This window comes from Dasypus novemcinctus, chromosome 28, assembly GCF_030445035.2.
Source record: "Dasypus novemcinctus isolate mDasNov1 chromosome 28, mDasNov1.1.hap2, whole genome shotgun sequence".
In the NCBI taxonomy this organism is placed as follows: domain Eukaryota; kingdom Metazoa; phylum Chordata; class Mammalia; order Cingulata; family Dasypodidae; genus Dasypus; species Dasypus novemcinctus.
Window position 1 is genome coordinate 10,359,471 of NC_080700.1, and position 22,407 is coordinate 10,381,877.

Genomic DNA, 22,407 nt, shown 5'->3' on the forward strand with positions numbered 1-22,407 from the left:
TTTAGTTTGTTCATTGGATTCAGCCATGTTTTCCTGATTACTGGTTTGGTTTGTAGATTTTTGTTGCTGTCTGGTCATCATTTTATCTTGACAGGTTTAATCAGTTCCTTAGTTTCTTTGTCTAGTTTTGGGGATTAATTAGCTGTTGTTTTTGCATAGGTGTTATATCTTCTCTTTGTCACTTTGTTCTTCTTATTCTAATTTCTTATTGCTGGCTGAGTTCACTTTGAAGGAAAGTATTAGGGCCAGGGAAAGGCAATTGTGTAAACAAGGAAAATGTGTAAAGTATTATTGGTAATAAATGTTAACAGAGCAACAATATGAGATCTGGGGGGATGGATATTAGATTCAAGTAGGTTGTGTAGAGTTATAGCAGTAAGTAGAGTACCTATAATGAGGTAGTTGACTGAATATGGGAGGAATATGGTATGAATTAAAAAGCTAGTGTTTTCGTGAGAGAGGGAAAGAGAAAAGAAAGGCAATAATTTCAAGAGTGGATAAAAGAAAACAAAACAAAGGTATTAGAAATTAAGGACTGGACACTTTGGGGATCAAAGAAAGAGAGGTGGAATATAGGAGAGACAGTAGACGATGGAGGATATGAAGATGTCGGGGAAAGGGGATAGTGTAGGTAGCCAAAATCAATTCACACAGAAATGAGGCAATGGAGGATGAGGAAACCCAGCAAATGTGAGGTGTTCCCTGCAGCACCTATTGTATAATTAAGATAAAATAAAATAAGAAGGAAATGAGGGACTAGAGGGAATAAAAAAGAGAAGAAAGAAAGAAAAAGGGGGGTGGGTAAATGGAGAGGAGCAAGTAAGGAAAAGAATAAAAGATATAGTACAACCACAACAGCAACAACAAAGAACCCCCCTAAATAATTAAAAATATATATATATATCTTGGGGGATACAATGGGATAAAAGACTAGGCGATAATGCAATGTTAGCAATCAGTACAATAAAAAATAAAATAAATAAAAAATAAAAACAACAAAACAAGACAAAAAAACAAAAAAGAAAAAATAAAAACATTGAGGGCTAGGACATTCAAGGACCTCAGATGGACCTCAGGGCATGGTGGATTCAGGGATGGAAAGTCTTTGATATTGCAGACTCAAGAGGTGTGAGTCTCTGGGGTTTGGGTCACCTGGCTTTAGAGGACACAGACCTGGGAACCTCAAATCTGGTTAACAGGGAACCTGGGAGCACTGCAGTGCAACACAGCCTTCAGGGATTCCCACAGCTGGGTGCCAGCCCTATGGGTAAGGTCACATCCGCAAATTCTGACCTATGTGTCAGACACCCGCAATTCACCCTCTCACTAGGGTCTTTTCTGTGGCTGTATCACCAATTCGACTTCAGGACACCTCCCACCCTGTAAGCCCCCAAAACAGCCACCTGGGGGTGCCTCTACACTGCAGCCAATTTAATGACACTGCAGATCTGTAACCAGGCACAGGGGGCGGGGCTCCAGCCAGAAGTGCTGATATCAGTGTCCAAAACTGAAATTCCCATGCTTCACAGAATATTCCCCTAATCTGCTTCCAGATGTCTCCCACCCTGCCAGCCCCTGAAACAGCCTCTTGGTGACGTCTCTTTATTGTGAGGGATTTAAGGCCACTGCAGATCAGCAGTCGGCCTTGGGGGCAGAGCTCTAGCCAGAAGCACTATTATTTGTGTCCACAATCAAAAATTCCCCGCCTCACAATAAAACTCCCATCTGTCTCCCCATATCAGTCTGTGAAGGCCTCCTGCCCTGTTAGCCCCCCAATAGCCCACTCAGGGCTTATGAATTCCCCAGTACTGCAGAGCCTCCAGGAATCACCACTGTGGTGCTGGTGCCATGGCTCTGCCCACCCCAGGAGGGAGTGTCCCATGCGCAGCCCCCACCTCCATGTAAGAGAGCCTCAATTTGATCTTATACATGAATTTTCTCTGTTACCTTCCCACCAAATCAGTATCCAGACACCTCCTGCCCTGCAAAATCCTGAAACAGCCTGGTCCCAAAGAATTTCCAATGCTGCCCAGCTGCTTCTTTGCAGGAGAGATTATCAGGTGCACTCACTCAACCACCATCTTGCCCCCCTTCCTTTTCTCCATTCTACAATATGATCTTGTTGCTTAAGTACTCCCATGGAAGATTGTAAGGAAGGCAAAAGAAGCAATTGCAGTGACTGTTCTGGATTAATGCATTCAACTTGCACACTTTGATTTTTTTCCTACAAGTTTTAATCCTCATTCTGCTTTTTTGTCAAAACCCGGGGTCTGTTTAATTGAGGACCTTCTCATAATAGGGAAAAAATAATTAGACAACTCTTGTGTGGAAATGCCTGCTTTAGGCCTCAGTCAGTTTATATCTCCTAATAATTTTGTGAACCATTCAAAGTTTTAATAGAATCCTTATGAATATGAACCTTCTGAGGCTTAGTTGTAATTTTATCAACAATAGTCCCAAGATAAGAAATGGGAGTAACCTCTTGAATTTTCTCAGGGACAAATTTTAATCCTGCTGCAGTTAGGCTCTTTTCTAAGGCCTGATATGCTAAAACAAGAGTCTGGGAAGAGGGAGCAACACACAATATATCATCCATGTAATGCATAACATAACAGGAAGGAAAAGCCAACCTGACTGGATCTAAGGTTTTAGCTACAAAATTTTGACGTGTGGAGGGGTTGTTGGTGGAGGGGAAAGTGACTTTCTAAAGTCAATTAATGAAGGATCTGAAGGCAAAAAAAACTTTAGATTTAGTATCACCAAAAGATTGAGTGGGAGGAACTTCCTCACATTCTCTCTCCTTATTCTCCTCCTCCTCATCTTCTGTTTGCAAGGGTTCCAAGACAGATTTGATTATAGTCCAAGTGGGTCAAATAGTAACAGGGAGCAGAACTCCTTGTATGTGTATTTTTTAAAAACTCTTTTTCCACTCTTTCCCAGTCTTCTAATTCTACACTTCCTATTGCTGGGAACCATGAGCAATATTTTTCTATAATCTGTAGGAATTTTAAGTATGAGGCTCAATGGCCTTGGACCCTCTGGCCTTGAGGAGTTGCTTCAAGAGACATACAGGAGATATTTTGTTGAACTGCTTCCATTTCCCATTATAACCCTGCAAAAATACTTGAGAGTGTCCTTATTTACTGAGGACTTCAAAGGCCTTCTAAATGAGTCAGGGCTCTGTGCCATTACACCAACTTTAGTTTTGCTTGAAGTGATCCTTCTTCCCTTTGAGTCCCTGTTCAGGCACCAGTTGCTGAGACCAGCTCAGCAATAGATTGGCTCAAAGGGAACATAACACAGAACTTAAGAAATAAAAGAACAGAAAGACACAAGAGAAGAAATAAAGATAGGACCAGGGGACTCACAGCTTCTGGAACTGAGAGCCTTGACCTTACTTTCCACATCATATTTATTAGAAATTACAAAGCAGCAGCTATCTATGTTTACTTTCAAAAGTGTTTGTTTTTAGAACTGCAACATTTAAAGTAATAGGGAACAGGCCATACAAAGTTCAAATGCTTCCTCATGCGAAAAGTTTTCATGCTGACAAGACAGTGTTCTATCTAGTCAAGTCCTGGTCTTCCTAAGCCCACACTTCTTATCTGCATTATGGAAATATTCTAATTTCAAGTCAGGTTCCCAAGCTTAAATTCAAGCCATTTTCTCACAAATCAATTCAGTTTGACTTCTGCAGTAAGGTGCAGTCCTGGACCCAGGAGACAATGAGGCAGGAGTGATAATTAATCTCAGCATTTCTATGTCCATTTCTCTGGCCCACCTTCCCTCCCTCTCTGGATCCCTCTCCCAGATCACATGACAACTGTGGGTCACACATTCTAGGGATCCTAGAAATGGGGTTAGGGAAAGACCATGGGCCTCTCCCTGATTACAGAAGTTCATCAGGCTTTTTTTCTTGTGATAGGTATTTATTTAATTTTATTAAACAACAAACTTTTTCCTGAAGTGGATTAGCATTTTCATTTCCCACCAGCAATGAATTAGAGATCTAGTTCTCCCACAATCTTGACAACATTTGAAATGGACCATCTTTTTAACTGCCCATTCTAATACTTACACTGTTGCACTACATTATACTTTTAATTTGCATTCCATCATTATTAGACATTGAACGTGTTTGTTTTTTACACTTTTTAAATTGAAGTTAATAGATCACAAAGAATATTACATTTAAAAACATTATATAAAATGTAAAAAACATAAGAGGTTCCTATATACTCCATTCCCCAATTCCCCACCTCATCATTTTTGTACATTGTATTTTTTGAAGATATATACATCACAAAAAATGTTACTTTAAAAAAATATAAGAGCTCTTTCTGTGCTTACGACAGCCATGGCTTGTGGTCCCAAGAAGCATTTGAAGCGTGTAGCAGCTGTAAAGCACTGGATGCTGGACAAACTGACTGGTGTGTTTGCTCCTCGTCCATCCACTGGTCTGCACAAGCTGAGAGAATGTCTCCCATTCATCATTTTCTTAAGGAACAGGCTTAAATATGCCCTCACAGGAGATGAAGTAAAGAAGATTTGTATGCAGCAGTTCATAAAGACTGATGGCAAGGTCCGAACTGATATAACTTATCCTGCTGGTTTTATGGATGCCATCAGCATTGCCAAGACCGGAGAGAATTTCCATCTCATCTATGATACCAAGGGTCACTTTGCTGTTCATCGTATTACACCTGAGGAGGCCAAGTACAAGTTGTGTGTAGGCACAAAAGGAATCCCTCATCTGGTGACCTTTGATGCTTGCACCATCCACTATCCTGATCCTCTCATTAAGGTGAACGACACCATTCAAATTGATTTGGAGACAGTCAAGATTACTGATTTCATAAAGTTTGATATGGGTAACCTGTGTATTGTGACTGGAGGTGCTAACCTTGGAAGAATTGGTGTGATCACCAACAGAGAGAGACATCCTGGCTCTTTGATGTGGTTCATGTGAAAGATGACAATGGCAACAGCTTTGCCACCTGGCTCTCCAACATTTTCATTATTGGCAAAGGCAACAAACCACGGATTTCTCTTCCCTGAGGAAAAGGAATCCACCTCACCATTGCAGAAGAGAGAGACAAGAGACTGGCAGCCAAACAGAGCTGTGGGTGAAATAGTCTTTAGTTAATATGAATGGAGAATGCCATGTGACTAAAAATAAAGCATGATTCATTGCAAATATATATATATATATATATATATATATATATATATATATAAGAGCTTCCTGTATTCCCCCACGACACACCCCACTCCTCCCACACCAACAACCTCCTCCATCATTGTGGCACACTCATCACATTTGGTGAACACATTTTGGAGCACTGTGGCACCACACAGATAATAGTTTCTCCCTGTAGTTCACAGTCTCCCCTGGTACATTCAGTGGGTTATGGCAGGACATATAATGTCCAGCATCTGACCCTGAAAGGCTTTTTTTCCTGATGCCAGGTGCTGTCTCCAAATCCTACAAAGTGTCCAAATGCACCCAAGCTCAGGAATACCTGGAATACCATGGAACCAAGATAGTGGTTCAGAGCAGTCATGGTCACTTTCCTTGTTGGTGGTGCCCATGGGTATGGGCTTATCCAGTGAAGTAACAGATGCTGCCATGGCCCCACCTGTGAACCCATGAAAATGGTTGGCAGATCTGCAGCATGTGGCCTTCACAGCTCTCTTTAGTGACCTTTTGAATTCTCCTCAGAGAATTCATTTCTGAGGAGACTTATATTCCCAGGGGTGTTTTTCCTTCCTCACAGGAACACAGGACACACCAGTATCCCAGAGCTTGTCTGGAGATCACTAGGCATCACTATTCCCCCCTGAGGGTGAAGTTTACTTGCTTTCTCCTCCAGATTCTCCACCACTGCACCAAGTAGGAGTTTCTTAGGGACCTCCCTCGGATCTACCATTTTCTTTTCCTAGGTGTGTATTTATAAGTACCAGTCATTTTCCTGTGTGAAAAATTTCCCAAAATGCATATTCCATCAAAGCATTTTATACATTTCACCTTTTTAAATGTTGAAATGGGTAAAATGCCATACCAGCAGCAGTATTAATCAGGTTTGTCCTTCAGAAAGTGGTTTAGCAGAGGGAATTGAAACCACCACCTGTACACCTTGAAGTCAATGAACTTGCCCATGGGATAGCATTGAAGATAATCCACATGGTGGAGCAAGCCACATGCCCAAGAAGCTTGTCACTCTGAGCAGGAGTCATGGAGGGTCTGGTCCACATGCAGCTCTGCCACCGACCACCTGTGACCACCATATCCTTCTGTTTCCTCATCTGACAAATAGATGTGCTGATGGTAGTGCCACCCTGGAAGGCTGAGAAGGAAGAGTTTTCACATGTAAAGAAGGCCCTGGGAGGATGTGCTGGAATGGGTGGTGGAAGCAGGGGAGGTGTTACTTTAGTAAAATGGTGTAGTGAGCCTATAAATCCAACAGAGACAGAAGAGCCAAGTAAAGCATTGTAAGCACACTTGGTGTTCCCATTGACCTTTAAAATAAATATTGACTCTGAGCCACCAGAAAACAATATACCATTTATCTCTTGCCTAAAATTTTGTAGCTACATGGAAAAATAAAGATGTGATGTTTAGTATTTTTAAGCATATTAATTTTATATATAAGTCTGGGATAATGATAAATGGGCATATAAACATGAATTGTGGCTAGAAGGAAAAAAGTGAACAAACCATTTTAACACTTCTGAGGTGACAAAATTATAGGGATTATTTTCCTTTGCCTTTGAGCTCCATGAGTTTGACTGATGCTTGTATAAGAATGATGATTCAAGTAGTCTCTTAAATTTTTCTTTTAAAATATTTGCCATAGTTTGAATTTAGTTAACTTAATTCTGATATGTTACAGGCATTAACCATGGACCTGTAATATCTCATGTAACTGAAATATGATACCTGGGGCTACATTGTAAACATGGCCAGTAGAATGTACAGCACTGAAGTCCTGGATAAAATACAGGTAATTCCATCTGCTCTGACATCATCAGCTGCAACTGTTCTATTGGAATCATAAATAAGTGTTCTAATGATGGTAATATTTAAACAAAGGAAAGAAATTAAACCTGGTTATTTAGTCAAATCTTTGTTATTGGTAAAATCTTAAATAGTTTCTGGAGTAACTTTAACCAAAAAAAAATGCAATGATAAAAAAACTATTGCAATGCTGAAACCAAATGTCAGAATAGCCGCTGATATGGTAGATGGCAGCCTTGAACAGGAAGTGAGGACGAAGGGTCTTCCTTCTCTCTGGCCCCAGTACCTTGCAATGAGATGTTCAAGTGTTCCCCCAACACCACAAATGACCCCCACCTTTCTCTTCCGGGGTATGAATTGTGAGGAGGAGTGAAGGAACAGGCTGGGAGCGGTGACAGATATGAGATGGCAGTTCTGAATGGGCCTAGCAGGAATGACTGGAAATTGCTTGAATCCATGCAAGGGAGTGAAAAGGAAAATATGACAAGTTAAAAGCAGTGATTGGAGAAAAATAACGCTATTTAATGTCAATATTCCTTTAATCATTAAATCAATCATAACCGTGGTTTAAAAAGCTACAATGATAATAATACATTTTTTCTCTTCATTTTTTATGTTACATTCAAAAAAGATGAGGCTCCCATTTACCCCCCACCCTCCTCACCCCACTCCTCCCACATCACCACCCTCTTTCATCATCATGGGACATTCATTGCATTTGGTGAAAACATTTTTGAGCACTGCTGCACCACATGGATAATGGTTTACATTGTAGTTTACACTTCCCCCAGTCCACCCAGTGGGCCATGGCAGGACATACATTGTCTAGCATCTATCCCTGCAGTACCACCCAGGACAACTCCAAGTCCTGAAAATGACTGTGAATGCCCGGGCCAGCGGGGCTGCGAACTGGGGCTCGTGGCTTGCGTGAAGGAGAATGATGAGACAGGAGACTCGAGGAATGACAGCGAGACAGGGTGAGGATCAAGCTGCAAATTTTATTGAGGGGAACAAAGGATATATACTCTTGGGAAAAGGAGGGGTAATGGGTGGAGGTGAAAGTTAGGGATTGGTTGTGGTCACTACTGATATGTAGAGTGGGTTTCAGTTTACCTGCCTTGTGCCTGCGCACTGCCTTGTCAGCCTGGGCAGTGGCGGGAAGACAGAGAACAAAGACCTGAAGGGGAAGAAGAATGAGGAAGTGACAAGGCAGATTTGGATTCTGCCATGTTGTGGGACCTGACATATTGTGAGGAGCTAATTATAGTTTGCTTAATTGAGAGGGTTGGCTCTTCTCTGGCAGCCGTGCTACTGATTCTTGCTGAGTTCGACATACATTCTTTTTATCGCTCCCAACAAATGACCCCACATTATATCTCTTCTTCCCTCTCCTTACCCTCAGCAGCTACCATAGCCACTTTATTCACATCAATTCTACAATTTCTTCCATTACTAATCACAATAATTGGTAGTAGAATATCAGTAAGTCCACTCTAATCTGCACTCTATTCCTCCATCCTGGGGACCCTGGAATGGTTATGTCCACTCCACCTCTAAATCAAGAGGGGACTTAGATTCCATGTGGATGATAAATGCAATTTTCCTTCTTGCATTTGTAGGCTCTCTTGGCTCCCATGTATGGTGGTTGGCCTTCTTCCCTTCCCTGTTAGCTGTCTGGGGTAAGTCCGATAAGCCAGAGGGTAGGACTGGCAAGTCTCCTGAGGTTCAGGGCATGGCTGTCACATGGACAGTCAGATATTCAGGTCTTCTGAGTATACACCAACCCCAGCACCAACCACAGGTCCAGTAAAACTAACAGAAGAGGCACGTGTAGAAAGGTCACATCTGAGTCCAGCTCCATCATATTTAGAAACAAAAACTCCAAAGTAGGGCCAAATGACATGGCACTGAACTCCAGAGTCATCTGCCAAGACCATAGAATCTGTGGGTCTCTATAGTACTCAGGAGAGCCAGTACCTGGGGTTGTATCTACTTTGACTGACTATGGGAACTTGCAGAGACATGCATAAGTGTGACCCCACTGAAGACCTCCTGGCTCTTTTTGGAGACTCATAGCCATGTAAATTCATTTGTCCTTTCCATTTCCCCCTTTTATTCAAGGTCAGAAAGCAGTTTTTAACACCTGATATATATAGGTGGAGATATTCTGCTGGTCTGAATTGACCCTTTTATTCAAGGTCTTATCCTAGTTACATCATCAGCTGGTGCTTGGTAGTCATCCCTTGGTGCCAGGGAGGCTCATCCCCAGGAGTCATGCTCCATCCTGGTGGGGAAAGTAATGCGTTTCCATGCTGAGTTTGGCTTAGAGGGTGGCCACATTTGAGCAAAATGGAGGCTCTCAGGAGGTAAATCTTAGGCACCCTGCAGCTCTAGGCCTAGTTCATATTTCAGGTATACAGGCTCATAAGCATAGTCATCTGTATCAAGGGGCTCATCAGAGGACCATCCTTCTTTATTGGTCTTTGCCACTGAACTTTGGGGATTGTTGCTGTTCTTTTGGAGATTGTGATAAACCTCCCCAGGCTAGGAACTAAGCACTAGCTCAGGTGTCATTTTTAAATGTAACTACTATGAAAATATCCAAACATTTTTCTGTACCCTGTATACATGTCCTGGAGAACTCCCAACTATGTTCTCCCCATCAATAACACCTCACACCAGTGTTCCTCCCCTGCTATAGCTTAACCTCTCTATGGTCCAAAATACCTTAAAAAATGAAGCCTAATATATTGGCAAGTTCCATTAATAGTAAAATGGAATGGGTTTAAAGGTTCGATATAGAATACATACTAATTTAGAAAAATTGAATAAAGAAAAAATAAATTGGGTATCAACAAATGAAAAAAATGAAAAAGCTTTTTTTTTTTTTTTTTTTTTTTGAGATTTTGGATTTCACTACTGCAATAGGTTTTGCCCTGTATGTACAGTAAGGAAATTTCTTTCATTTCTTCCTCAGTGTCTACATTCTTTCCTTTCTTTTTTTCTAATTATTAAGTTTGTCTTCACAAAAGTTTTAGATCACAATAATTCACATATACAATATAGGTTACTCCCACATATCCAACATCAAACACTGTCCCTTCCCCAGCAATGATCTTTTTACATGTTCATATTATATTTGCTGTAGCTGATGTTCAGATAGTGAAACATAACTTTCAAACAAGGTTCCATTTGGGTTTACATTATGGTTTATATTTTAGACTATACAATTTAATAAATTTTTAGTTATCTTATGTTTTACATTATGGTTTACATTTTAGCCTATAGACTTTTATACATTTTGGGTGTAATGTAATATGTCCTATATCCACCATTGCATGATCTTGTGGAACACTTCCATGGCCCCACAGTTACACTGATTCCATCTATTCAGTATCTCTCACCCCCTCCCCTCAGGGCCCACAGTGACAAAGAGTCTTCATTAATTGAAGGGCCATATTCACAGATACTTGCAACAATGCTGAGGGCTCGACATCCTCGACTGCCCTCAGCCACTGGGAACCACCAATTCTCTTGAGAGATACAATTCCCTCTGTTTGAGAACATCAGTCCTCCACAGGATGTGGGTATACCTTTATACTAATTGTATGGACCTCCATCCAATGATATAACCCACTATGACAAAATGAGCACTCACACACTCCCTAAAAGCCTGTCCTGTGTCAGATGTCCCCCCTTAAACAGCTTAAACAGATAACCATCCTTATTATATTTTCTAAAGAGTTTTCTCATCATTATAGTTTCAACCACATACAAAAAATATGGAACATTTCATGAATTTGTGTGTCATCCTTGTGCAGGGACCATGCTAATCTTCTCTGTATCATTCCAATTTTAGTATATGTGCTGCCAAAGCAAGCACAATAATAATAATAATACTGTAGGAAAACAGTGTTTCCTAATTCATTTGAATGATCACACAAAAAATAAATCTATTAGAACAATGCTGAAACTGTTTCCCACTGCTGAGATACGATGGTGGGCAATCTGCAATGGAATAATGACAGAGTCAAGGGGGAACAGGAAAGAAGACAGAGGAGGTGATGACCACAACAGCAAATATTCCCCAAATGTGTACTTTAATTAACTCTACAACCACTTCCTGTGCAGCAGCAAGGTAGCCACTGAGCTTAGAGAAGCAAGCAAATCAAACTTGTCTCTGTCTTCAGACAGTGTATATTCTATTGAAGACAATAGAGAGGCAGTTGCAAGTATATGTACAACTGAGCTGCTGATAGCTGTGACATATGCTAAAGCAAGGGGCTAGCTCCAGTCTGGGTGACTTATAAAGGTTTTGAGTGCTGGCCACTGGGCTGCCTATAGTTCACAAGCAGGGGAGCTGTGATTCAGCTCACCAGGTAGACGATAGCAAATGAGAGCAGAGCCAGCTGCCCCTTTACTTCTGGTCAGTGTGCTTGAAGGCCAGAGCTCTTTCCTTCCTCTCTCCATCTGGACCCCCTCATTTAACCAGGTCCTGGTGACCAGACTCTAGGGATCTCTGCCTGAGCATGCTAACCACTCCTATGTCTGGGGCTGCTCCAGCAATCCTGGCCACCCCTGGCTCTTCTGCTGGGCTGGAGAGAGAGGGATGTCCATGTCAAGAGCACATGCTACAGTGGCCGTGGGACAACTTGCGCCCCGTCCATAGTTCAGTCATAAGTTTTCATTAATGTCAGCCTCCTAAAATGTCTTCCCCAGGTCCCCCTCCTTGAATGTGTTACATCAATGGTTTGTAGTTTTCAGATAACAAATCTTGTACTTCCTTAGTTAAATTTCTTCCTAAATATTTTATTCTTTCCGGTGCTGTGGTAAAAGAAATTGCTTTATTAATTTTCAGATTGCTTGTTGCTATGTTACAGAAATACAATAAACTCTTGTGGAGCTTTGTGGATTGTTTATTAGGTGTGACAGTATTTTGTGAATTCTAGACGGTTTTTTATATATAAATCATATCATTTCTAAATACAGATCGTTTTCATTCATCCTTTCAAATTTGGATGCATTGTCCTCCTTTTTCTTGCCTTAATTGCTCTGGTTAGGACATCTTTGACAGTAGTGAATAGCAGTGGCATAAACAGCATCTTGATTTGTCCCTGATCCTGTCAAGGAAGATTTATAGTCTTTCACCACTATGATGCTAGCTATTTAGTCTCACTTTGCTTGGATTGTTTGTTTTTTGTATTTCATCATGAAAAGGCATTGGATGTTGACAAGTGGTTTTTCTGCAGCAATTGGCATGTTCACAGCATTTTATCTTTGTTGAATTAATGTTGCATGTTGCTTTGCTTTTTAAATGCCTTTTTATTTTTAAAAATATTTTTATTAGAGATGTAGTTTTGTGGTAAAATCACGAATAAACTACAGAGTTCCATATAACCCTTTCACTGGCAGTTTTCCCTATTATTAACTCTTGGCCTTAATGCAGTATTTTTATTATAACTGATGAAATAGCATTATTAGAATTATACTCGTAAGTGTATGCCATAGTTAACTCTAGGGTTCTCTGTGTTGTATAGTTCTATGTTTGACAGTTTTATTCTGGTAACATACTTAAAATTTTCCATTTACTTACTTTCAAATATGCAATTCAGTGATGTTATTTACATTCATGATACTGTCACTGCCATCCACTGCCAAACTTGTCCATTACTCCATAGAGAAACTGTACCAATTAAACCATGACTCCCCATTCCCTACACCCACACTAGTCAAATACCAGTTCATAGGGAGAGTAATGCTTAGGACAGGAGGCCCAGCTGTAGCCTTAAAAGCTGCATCACAAATGTCTGCCCTGGATACAAACCAACCAGGTAACAATTACTGAGCTCAGGACCCAGGATCTCAGGATGATACAATCTAAGGTAACTGCTTGACCATGTCACTCCCTAGATGGGGCTGAGGATGCACAGTCCTTCCTGCTCTTAGTCCACTTGCTAGCAATCTTCCCCTATCCTTTCCCTTTCCACATCATAATTTTTGAACTCTTTATATTTCCCCCCAGTTAGTGCTGGAATTCTAGAGTTCACCTTGAAAACTACAAATTCCTAAAATCAGAGGTCAAAATAAGCCTTAGCATGAGAACCAGAAAATATTCCCTCTTTCTCCAAAAACTGGCAGAAGTGGTCCTTAAAATTGTGATTTTTAAAGACACCCACATTTCAGAAGTTTTGCTGTGCCCTCTAAATGCCCCTTCAATCCTCATCCCAGGAGTCTCTGTTCCTCTCTGTTTATTGATATTGAAATGCACATTTACTCTGCAACATGGGGATTTGTGTGTTCTTTCAGCAAACCAGAGAAGGATGGATGACCCTTAGAACTTTTCACATGTCAAAAGCATGATGACTCACAAGTCTTTTTTAACTTAAGGAGGAAAGAATGAGTTTGTATTCATTTTAATTAACACAGGAAATGAAGAACAAAACTGCAATTCCATGCTATCGTAGAAGCAGAAATTTAATGTAATATTCTTGTCAAGAACTTGCTATTTACAAAAAAATAGTACCCCTACCCAAATGGTTAGTATTTTTTTTTTTGCGTTTTATACAGAAATGAATTACCCTGCCATCTCTCTTCCAAATCCTCCCTTCTCACTCATTCTTGTCTCTTTTGTCCTAAAGCCCAGAAAGCAGTGGCCCTTGGCTCTTGCAGGGACCTTAGATTAAACATCAATGGATCAGTGCTGGGGCCCTCCTCACCAACTGGAAGAGGGTCCACAGCTCCTCTCTCAAGGGAGGGCTTGGTTTGGGAGACGGAGAGACTCCTGCACTCTCTAGCTCATTAGCAACTGCTAGAGCAAGCACTACAATTGACTCTAGAGATGCCTCTAAAATTTGAGCTACCTGCAACCCAGAAGCTGCATCTGGAGCTGGAGCTGGTGGCAGAGGTGGTACTGCAGGCAAGTCTAGCTCAAGGTCTGGTTGTAGGCCTGCCTCTGGAACTAGTGCTTGAGCTGCAAAAGGAGAAATGTTCACCCACATGACTTCTACCCCATTGCTTTCAAAACAGCAAAATATCCCACTGCCTTTGAGAATCCCAAGCCCAAACACCCAAACACAGAAACCCTCCAAGACTTTAGTCCACTAGATGTGTGATCTAAGATTACTTCTGTCTTTGATTCTGGTCAAACACCAGCCCCTGAGACTCTTCACTATGTCCTGCCCCCCAGTTTCCCCCATCACCTGCCCAGGGGCACCCACCACCACTACTGCTCACCCTCTGCCTCTGCCTCATGGTCTGTGCTTGCTCATGCTGTTTAAGAAGAAGCTGAGCAAACTGCTCCAGCTCTGATCCAGGCAGATTGAGCTATTGGTAGGTCAGCAGCACATGGAGGTCCAGAAAGTATGGGCACTGTCAGATATCCTCAGAGAAATCATACAGCCAGGTGTTGAGGATGAAGGAGATGGTGCTGGGGATAGTGAGGAGGGAAACAGAGTCAGAGGCCTGGACTTTCCTTCCCAATGTCCTCCCACAGCACTCCTGGTGGAGCTGGTCCCCAGTGCCTGACACTGATCTTCAACAAGTAAGGCTCACCTTCTCTCCCACACATCAACCACCCTTTGGCTGTCCTAGCAGAAGCAGGCATGGTCATTCAGCAAAGGTCTAGGAAAGAATCTCAATTTTAGGGCACCCTCAATCATTATTCTTCCCAGTTCTGCCTTTGAAGAAATTATGACATACTTTTCTGTCTATCTTTCTTGGCCCCTCTCCCCATAGAAATACCAATTTTGTAAGGGCTGGCAGGGCTGTGTCTGCTTTGTTCATTTCACCTTGATCTCAAATATCTTATGAATATGAGATTAAGCAGAGTATATACTCATGCCTTTCCCAGGGACTGTTGTTGCACCTCAGTCTGTAGCTGAAACTCCAGTGTGCTGTGTTATTCTACTGTGTGTGTTCATCTTCCACTGAAAGTATTCTCCTGATAGGTGTGGAGAAAGCCTTGCTCAGTCTTACTGCAGCTGAGTTCCCTTGATTGAAATTTGTGAATGTGTTGCTCACCACAACTCCCTTTTTGGGACCATGTTCATGGGGTGAAGAGTATTGGGTGGGGAAAACAGAGCTGGAAATGGGCTGTGGTGGGGATTGATTCTTCCAGGGACTGGCCCTGAGACCCCAGCCTCCCCTTTCCTCCTCAGGGGCACAGGGTCTCATCCAGAGCTCTCTTTGAGATCCTTCTTTCTACAGGCAGAAGTCCTTAGACCTGAATCCTCTATGGAGTATCATCAGATGTTTGGGACCCAGCTCAGCCCCCTCCAGAGCCTCAGTCTCTCAATACACATTGATGCCCACTGTTCATTGGAGACAAGAGACCCTCATACTTGTCCCAAAGTCTACTCTGTTTTCAGTTAGTCCAAGCTTCCACCATCCCCTCAGTATTTGGGAGGATGCATCCATTCCTAGATGAGATCATTACTTCTAATGTACTGTGTACATTAACTGCTTATGATGGATGTTGTGGAACTAGAATGGTAGCCCAGGGGAAAGGAATTTGTGTTTCATTTATTTATTAAATTATGCCAAATGCCTACAGATGTGCTTACAAATGGCAGGCCTCAGTATATTACTTTTTGAATGAATGAGCCCCAAGCAGCACCTTCCCAGATAACTGAGAGGCCTTGAGTCTCCTCCACTAGCGCTCAGGGGCCCTTTTTTTGCTATCCAAAGGATGGGGGCCCCAGAGATGGAATCTCAGATCTTCTTTAGAAATGGGAAAATATATTTGCCCATGGCCACAGAGAGGGATGAGTCAGAGCTCTTCTTCATAGGAAGAAGAAAACACCAGAAACCCATTTTCCAGAGCCAGGCACCGGTTGAATGCTTCCCATGACTTATCCCTGTTAATCCTCATATTAACACTGTGAAGTTTGTCCTCTCTCAACCCACTTTTCAGAGGAGCCAGCTGAGCTCAAGGAGGTAAAGTGACATTCCCAAGATAAACTGCTAGTATGTGGCAAATGGGTGCCTGTGCTGGGGTGAGGTGCTCACATTGTAAAGAGAAGGTACAGGACCTCTTGGATGGTAGTCAAATCTCTGTAGCTGCAAAGGAAGTTGGTGATGAAGGAGAAGTTCCCATTCTGGAAGGCAGGCACCAGGTATCCCACCACTGTCTCTAGCCTACCAGCTTTTATTTCCTTCATCATGTTAGTCCTGGCCAAACTCAAAGCTGACACATTTAACACTGATGCTGGGACAAAGGTGACATGTGTGATTCTTTTATCTGCTGTGCCACCAGATTAACAAAAGGTAAATAATGGTAATACCAATGGCTGGCTTGGAGTAGGGAAGTCTCCATCTTCATAGATTGCTCTTGGTAACTTAACTGAGATTACTTCTTTTCTAAGTTATCTTCTCTAATTCTTAAAATTTTAGTTATGCACATACTTCAGTCCAGCATCACTGTTTCTGGGGGTCTATTCTGAGTGTGTGAAGAGCATTAGAATAGAAAGAGAGAAACATGATCTCTATGTAGTTCTGCTGAAATACAACCAAAAGGAATCACATCAAGTGCCATCAGAGGTTAAATATCTATGACAAAAATATGTGGTTAAGCACATCTGTTTGTGAACATTCTTCAGTCCAGACCCTTGGTCTCAAGGGGTTCACTGTGCCATGTTCCTCAGGATAGGAATTTACAGAAACAGGGATATATAGTAATATCCCCTTACCCTCATTTGGTAAGAATGTTCTTCTAGGCTTGATGATTAGTGATATTAGAGAAGTTGTGTAAGGACAGTCAAACACAGGATACGTAGGTCAGGTAATAAAAACAACCAAACAATCACAAAATGCAAAGAATGTCATGGTTCAAAATGAAGTAAAAACATTATAAAACGTCTTTTTTGGTATTACTTCAAAGAATTGGGAGAGTGGCTATACATGAACAAGTCAGGGACTGGGCAGTGGGATTTAGGAAGTGGTGTCACCTCAGATAACTTTGTGAGTGGGGCCCTGGATTAATAATCAGGAAAACCCAGGGAGGGAGCTTGGGGAGTTGCCAGGCTGGGGTCTGGGAAGCCCCCCCTCACTATCTTTGGACCCTAGGTATAGAGACCACTCTGCATTCACTCTCACTTTTGGCATGCACTGGCCCTTACTGTTGTGCTTGCTCTTTGCTTGATGACATGGTGTATATGATTCTATTATCAGCTTCTCACCAATTTTTCTGGGTGGATCTTTTCAAAGACAGTGCCCAGCAGCTAGGCCTGGAAGAATTAGCTTCCTGCCTGGCTATAACCACAAGGGGTGATCCCACATGTTGTTCTTCTCCCCATATTAGATACAGAACCCTGTCTGCACAGACTTCCCTCAGGAATGTAAACAACAGCTTTTGCTTAACATCTGGTTAGGTTTTCCCCATGCCAACTCTCCCCTTCCTGCCGTGGCAGCCCTGATCTGGGTATGAACATTATAGGCCCACCAGGATCCTATCCCACCAAGAACCTGCTCCTGCCCTAGGCCTGACCACCCCCAATAGTCCTCCACTCCACACACACATGCTGGGGTGAGAATTGCTTTGAGACTGCCCAGACAGGATCCCAAGTATTTACCTGGTGTTCCTTCCCCTGCCCTGTGTCACCATATGTTTCTTTTTGGTGCTTCCTGCTAAATGGCAAGATGTTTCTGTGGTGAAGCCTTAGCCAATGGCTGCAGCTTTGGAAAAGGTTCTCACTTTGTGTTTTACTGAGGTGAGAGCCCTGGGAAGCAGGCAAGCAAGAAAACATCTTGTTCTCTTGAGCATCTCTGCTCAGTTGAGCTTAGTAAGTGGCTATGTCTACCATGTTGGTAACTGGTTACCAGGTTTCCAAGTTCTGTTCTGTTAGATCTCCAAGAAAGTGAAGTTCCTTCCTGGGGTGTCTTTACATGTGCCCCCACCTTGGGTAAAATCTGACCTAAGGCCCCTCTGGGTTGCTGACTCTCTTCTCCCTTGTCATCTATTTAAATCTACATTTATACCAACATAGTCATTCCTACAGGCATTAGGAAGGCCTGAGAATTTCAAGACCCCAGTATTGAGTAGGTAGAGCTCTGTTCAGACCTTACTCCTTCTCCTACCAGTTCTGTGACCCTGGAAAAGGCATTGTGCTTCCTCTTGGGTCTTCCAGTCTCCCCACCTGAACCATGAGGATCATTCTAGATTGTATGGAAGTTTAGCAGATGTACATGCATCGTCTCTATAAGTCTTGTGGGATGGTGTTACAGGAACTTAATATATGAATTTAGAGATAGAGGAATTACAAGAAGGTATGGGAGGCAGCAGTAAATTCAAACTAAAACAGGGCTGGTTCCTGTTGATGTACTCTTGGGAAAGTAACTTCCCTTCTTGGTTTCACTTCCCAGTCCACACCATGGTATCCTTGAAATTTAATAAAAATCATAAATCATCATCCTCTGACTTAAAATGCTTCAATGACTACCCATGATGTTTAAATCAGATTAAGTGCCTCATTTAAAATTATGTGGTAGGCAGCCTGTAAATGGCTGCCAAGGATCTCTGCCTCCTAGTGTTCACATTCTTGTCTGGAATTAGTGACTCTCTTCTAATCAATGGAATATGGACAAAGAGATATGTCACTTCCAAGTTTTATAAACAAACCATCTGTGTCCTGCTAGGCCTCTATTTCCTTTTGTTCATATGTATCTATATCTATCAATATTTCTATCTATATTTCTTTCTCTTACTCTCTCTCCTTCTCTCTTATCCCTCCCTGTGGGAAACAAATTCTGATGTGATGGGCTGCCCTTTGCAGAAGCCCACGTGGTAAAAAACAGAGGGAGCACCTGAAAAACTATAAGGGACACAAGCCCTCAGGTGAAACTAAAACCTGGCAGTAACACATGAGTGACCTTGGAGTAGATCCTAGCTCAGAAGAGCCTCAGTTGAGACCACAGTCTCAACCTGGGAGGGGGTGACAGATGTTGCTAGGTACCTCCAGGTTAGGAGAGCGGGGCCAGAGTGGGCCTTGATTTGGCAGCGAGTAGATTGTTGGAGACAGCCAAGATCAAAAGTGGGGATACAGGTCATGGTGAGGTCACAGATAGGTCATGGACACTTGGTGAGCTGTGAACTGGAAGGCAGTAGGCTAGGACAGTCAGCTGGTAAGGGGCTGTTGTCAGTTAACCAGTTGCAGGTTGATGGAGTTTTGTCTGCTCTAAAATTCTGAAGAGGAGGCATGCTTCAGTGTAGCTACATGAGCCTCCAAATGCAGAGAAGTGAAGAAGAGGATGGCAGAGATTACAAGCATGAGAAGGACTCCAGCCTCCACTGCTGCCTTGAAGATGGAGGGAGATGTGGAAAGCATAGAAAGAAACAAAAATTTCCAGTCTCTGAAATGATTTTAGATGTGGGCTTTCCCTAGAACCTCCAGGAAAAAGCAGTCTTGGGGACCCCTTGATATTTGCCTGGAAAGACTAGAATATGAGGTACGCTCACCCAGACTACTGACACACAGAAACTGCTGGGTAATAGATGAGTTTTGTTTAATTCCATTATGTTTCCGGTAACTTGCTTGTTGGTTAAAAAAAGAGAGAGAGAGAGAGAAAGAATACAAGCTAATTGATGGACATTCAGTGAGTGAAATCATAACAAAATAGATAGGATATCTATGAGCCTAGTCTCTATTCTTTTTTTTTTTAATTAGAGAAATGTTTGATTTATAGAACAATCATGCATAAAATATAGGGTTCCCATATACCGTCCTACTATTGACAACTTGCTTTGTTTTGGAATATTTTTTACAATTCATGATGATGGCACATTTGTATAATTTCATTATTGAGTATAGTCTATGGTTTAATTTAGGGTTCACTGTTTGTATAGTACAGTTCCAAGGATTTTTAAAATTTAAAAGAGATTTATTTATTTATTCCCCCTACCCATACCCCTCCTGTGTCTGCTTTCTGTGTCCATTTTCTGTGTGTTCCTCTGTGTCTGCTTGTATACCCATTAGGTGGTTCCAGGGACCAATCCTGGGACCTTCTGGAGTGGGAGAGAGGTGATCATCCTCTTGAGCCACCTCAGCTTCTTGTTCTGCTATGCCTTCTTATTGTTTCTCCTCTGTGTCCCTTATTGCATCATCTTGCTGCACCAGCTCTCCACACTGGCTGGCACTCCTGGACGGGATGGCATTACTGCATGGGGTGGCACTCCCGTGTGCTCTGGCACTCCGTGTGGGAAAGCTCAGGGTGTGGGCCTGCTTGCCTTCATCAAGAGGGCCTGGGCATCAACCCCTGGACATCCTATATGGTAACCTGGAGCCTAAATGCTTGAGCCACATTAATTTCCCTCCATGGATTTTTTTGCAAAATATTTTATTCTGTTGCTTTCTATACAATCTAACATTTCCCTTTTCAACCATATTTGGATACTTATTTCAGTGCTTTTAATTACATTCACAATCTTGTGCTCTCATCACCACCATCTAATACCAAAACTTTATTGTCAACCCAAACAGTGTCCCTCTACAACATAAACCTTAACTTCCTCTTCCCTCTCTCTACTCTGTCCCCTCATATCCTACATTACAATTTCTGACTATGTGTCCATTTATCCTAGTTATTTCATATCAGTGAAATCATACAATATTTGTTCTTTTGTGTCTGGCTTATTTCACTTATCATGATGTATTCTAGGTTCCATCATGTAATTGCATCTGTCAGAACTTCATTCTTATTGATGGCCCTCTTCACCTTTCTATCCTAACTGGTCACTTTCCACTATAAATATTCTATTTAATATTCCATGACAGATAAACAGGCCAAAAGATATTTTCTGACAATGGTTACTAGAAAGAGCTATTTTATAAAGTCTAAGAGAAAGTTTTCTGCTAAGAGGTTGCCATGATCAGCATCATCACAGCCCGAAGGCATTTGCTGAGTGGATTTTTTGCATTGGCATTCTGTCATGTGTTCTAGTAATGGTCCCTGATCTCTGAATCTGGAGACTCTAACCAACTACTGCAGACTTAACCAAAGAATTAGGCAATGAATGGTTGTCTAAGGTTCCCTTATGTTTAGTAAACAGTGACCTGGCCACCCTGTCAGTAACTTAACCTTCTGTGGTCCTGGTGATAGCCCAGCTTAGCACCTTGGGCAAGAGACTTGCAGGAGTAGAGGACAGAGCTGTTCTGTGCAGAGAAGGAAGACCCGAGAGCTGTCTCTTCCTAAGCTTATGAGAAGTGAGAGCTTCCTGCAACCAGATGGAAGGGCAGCAGGTAGTGTCAGAAGGGGATATTGTCTGAAGATGGGAGGAGAGTTAAAATAGGAGGTGTGTGTGTGTTTGTATATGTGTGGTCATGCTTGTGTTGGTGTATGTGTGCATGCATATGTCTGTGTATCAGTCCAGGGAGATTTTTTTTTCCCCTTTGGTAGAGAAGTTTTGAATTTACAGAATAATCATATATACAATATAAGATTCTTGTATACCACTCCACACCAATATCTTGACTGGTATGGGACATTTGCACAATTGATGCTAGCACATTTTTGTGATAGTAATATTAATTAAAGTTCATAGTTCAACTTTGGATTCACTGTGTACTGTAATCCTTTATTTTTTTAACATTTTTAATAAAATTTTTAATTGTCTTTTTTTATAAAGCTATGTAGACCACACAAAATGTTACATTAAAAAATACAAGAGGTTCCCATATACCCCACTCCCCACCCCCCCTCCCAGTCCTTCCACATTATCAACCTCTTTCACCAGTGTGACACATTCATTGCATTTATTTATTTTTTAAATTCATTTTTAAAAAAATATTACATTAAAAAAATATGAGGTCCCCCACACCCCCACCCCCCACCCTCCCACTCCCCCCACAGCAACACTCTCCCCCATCATCATGACACATCCATTGCATTTGGTGAATACATCTCTGAGCATTGCTGCACCTCATGGTCAATGGTACACATCATAGCACACACTCTCCCACATTCCATTCAGTGGGCCATGGGAGGATCTACAATGTCTGGTAATTGTCCCTGCAGCACCACCCAGGACAACTACAAGGCCCGAAAATGCCTCCACATCTCATCTCTTCCTCCCATTCCTCGCACCCAGCAGCAACCATGGCCACTTTTTCCACACCAATGCCACATTTTCTTTGATTACTAACCACAATAGTTCATGAATAGAATATCGGTAAGTCCACTCTAATCCTTACTCTATTCCTCCATCCTGTGGACCTTGTATCCATTCCACATCTATGTCAAGAGGGGGCATAGATTCCACATGGATACTGGATGCAACCCTCCTGCTTTCATTTGTAGGCACTCTTGGCTCCATAGTGTGGTGGTTGACATTCATCAACTCCATGTTAGCTGAAAGGGGCAAGTCCAATAAACCAGAGTATAGGAGCTGAAGTCTGTTG

The 22,407-nt window shown here is 42.0% G+C and overlaps 1 non-coding gene and 1 pseudogene across 1 annotated transcript; one reads left to right on the plus strand and one right to left on the minus strand.

Annotated features, from left to right (window-relative positions):
* Positions 1-4,357: 4,357 nt before the first annotated feature.
* LOC101416274 (small ribosomal subunit protein eS4, X isoform-like) lies at positions 4,358-5,190 on the plus strand (annotated as a pseudogene).
* A 5,604-nt stretch (positions 5,191-10,794) lies between these two features.
* On the minus strand, positions 10,795-10,901 carry LOC131276469 (U6 spliceosomal RNA). The gene has a single exon (XR_009183942.1). It is a non-coding gene; the product is annotated as a U6 spliceosomal RNA (small nuclear RNA).
* Between the last annotated feature and the right edge of the window lie 11,506 nt (positions 10,902-22,407).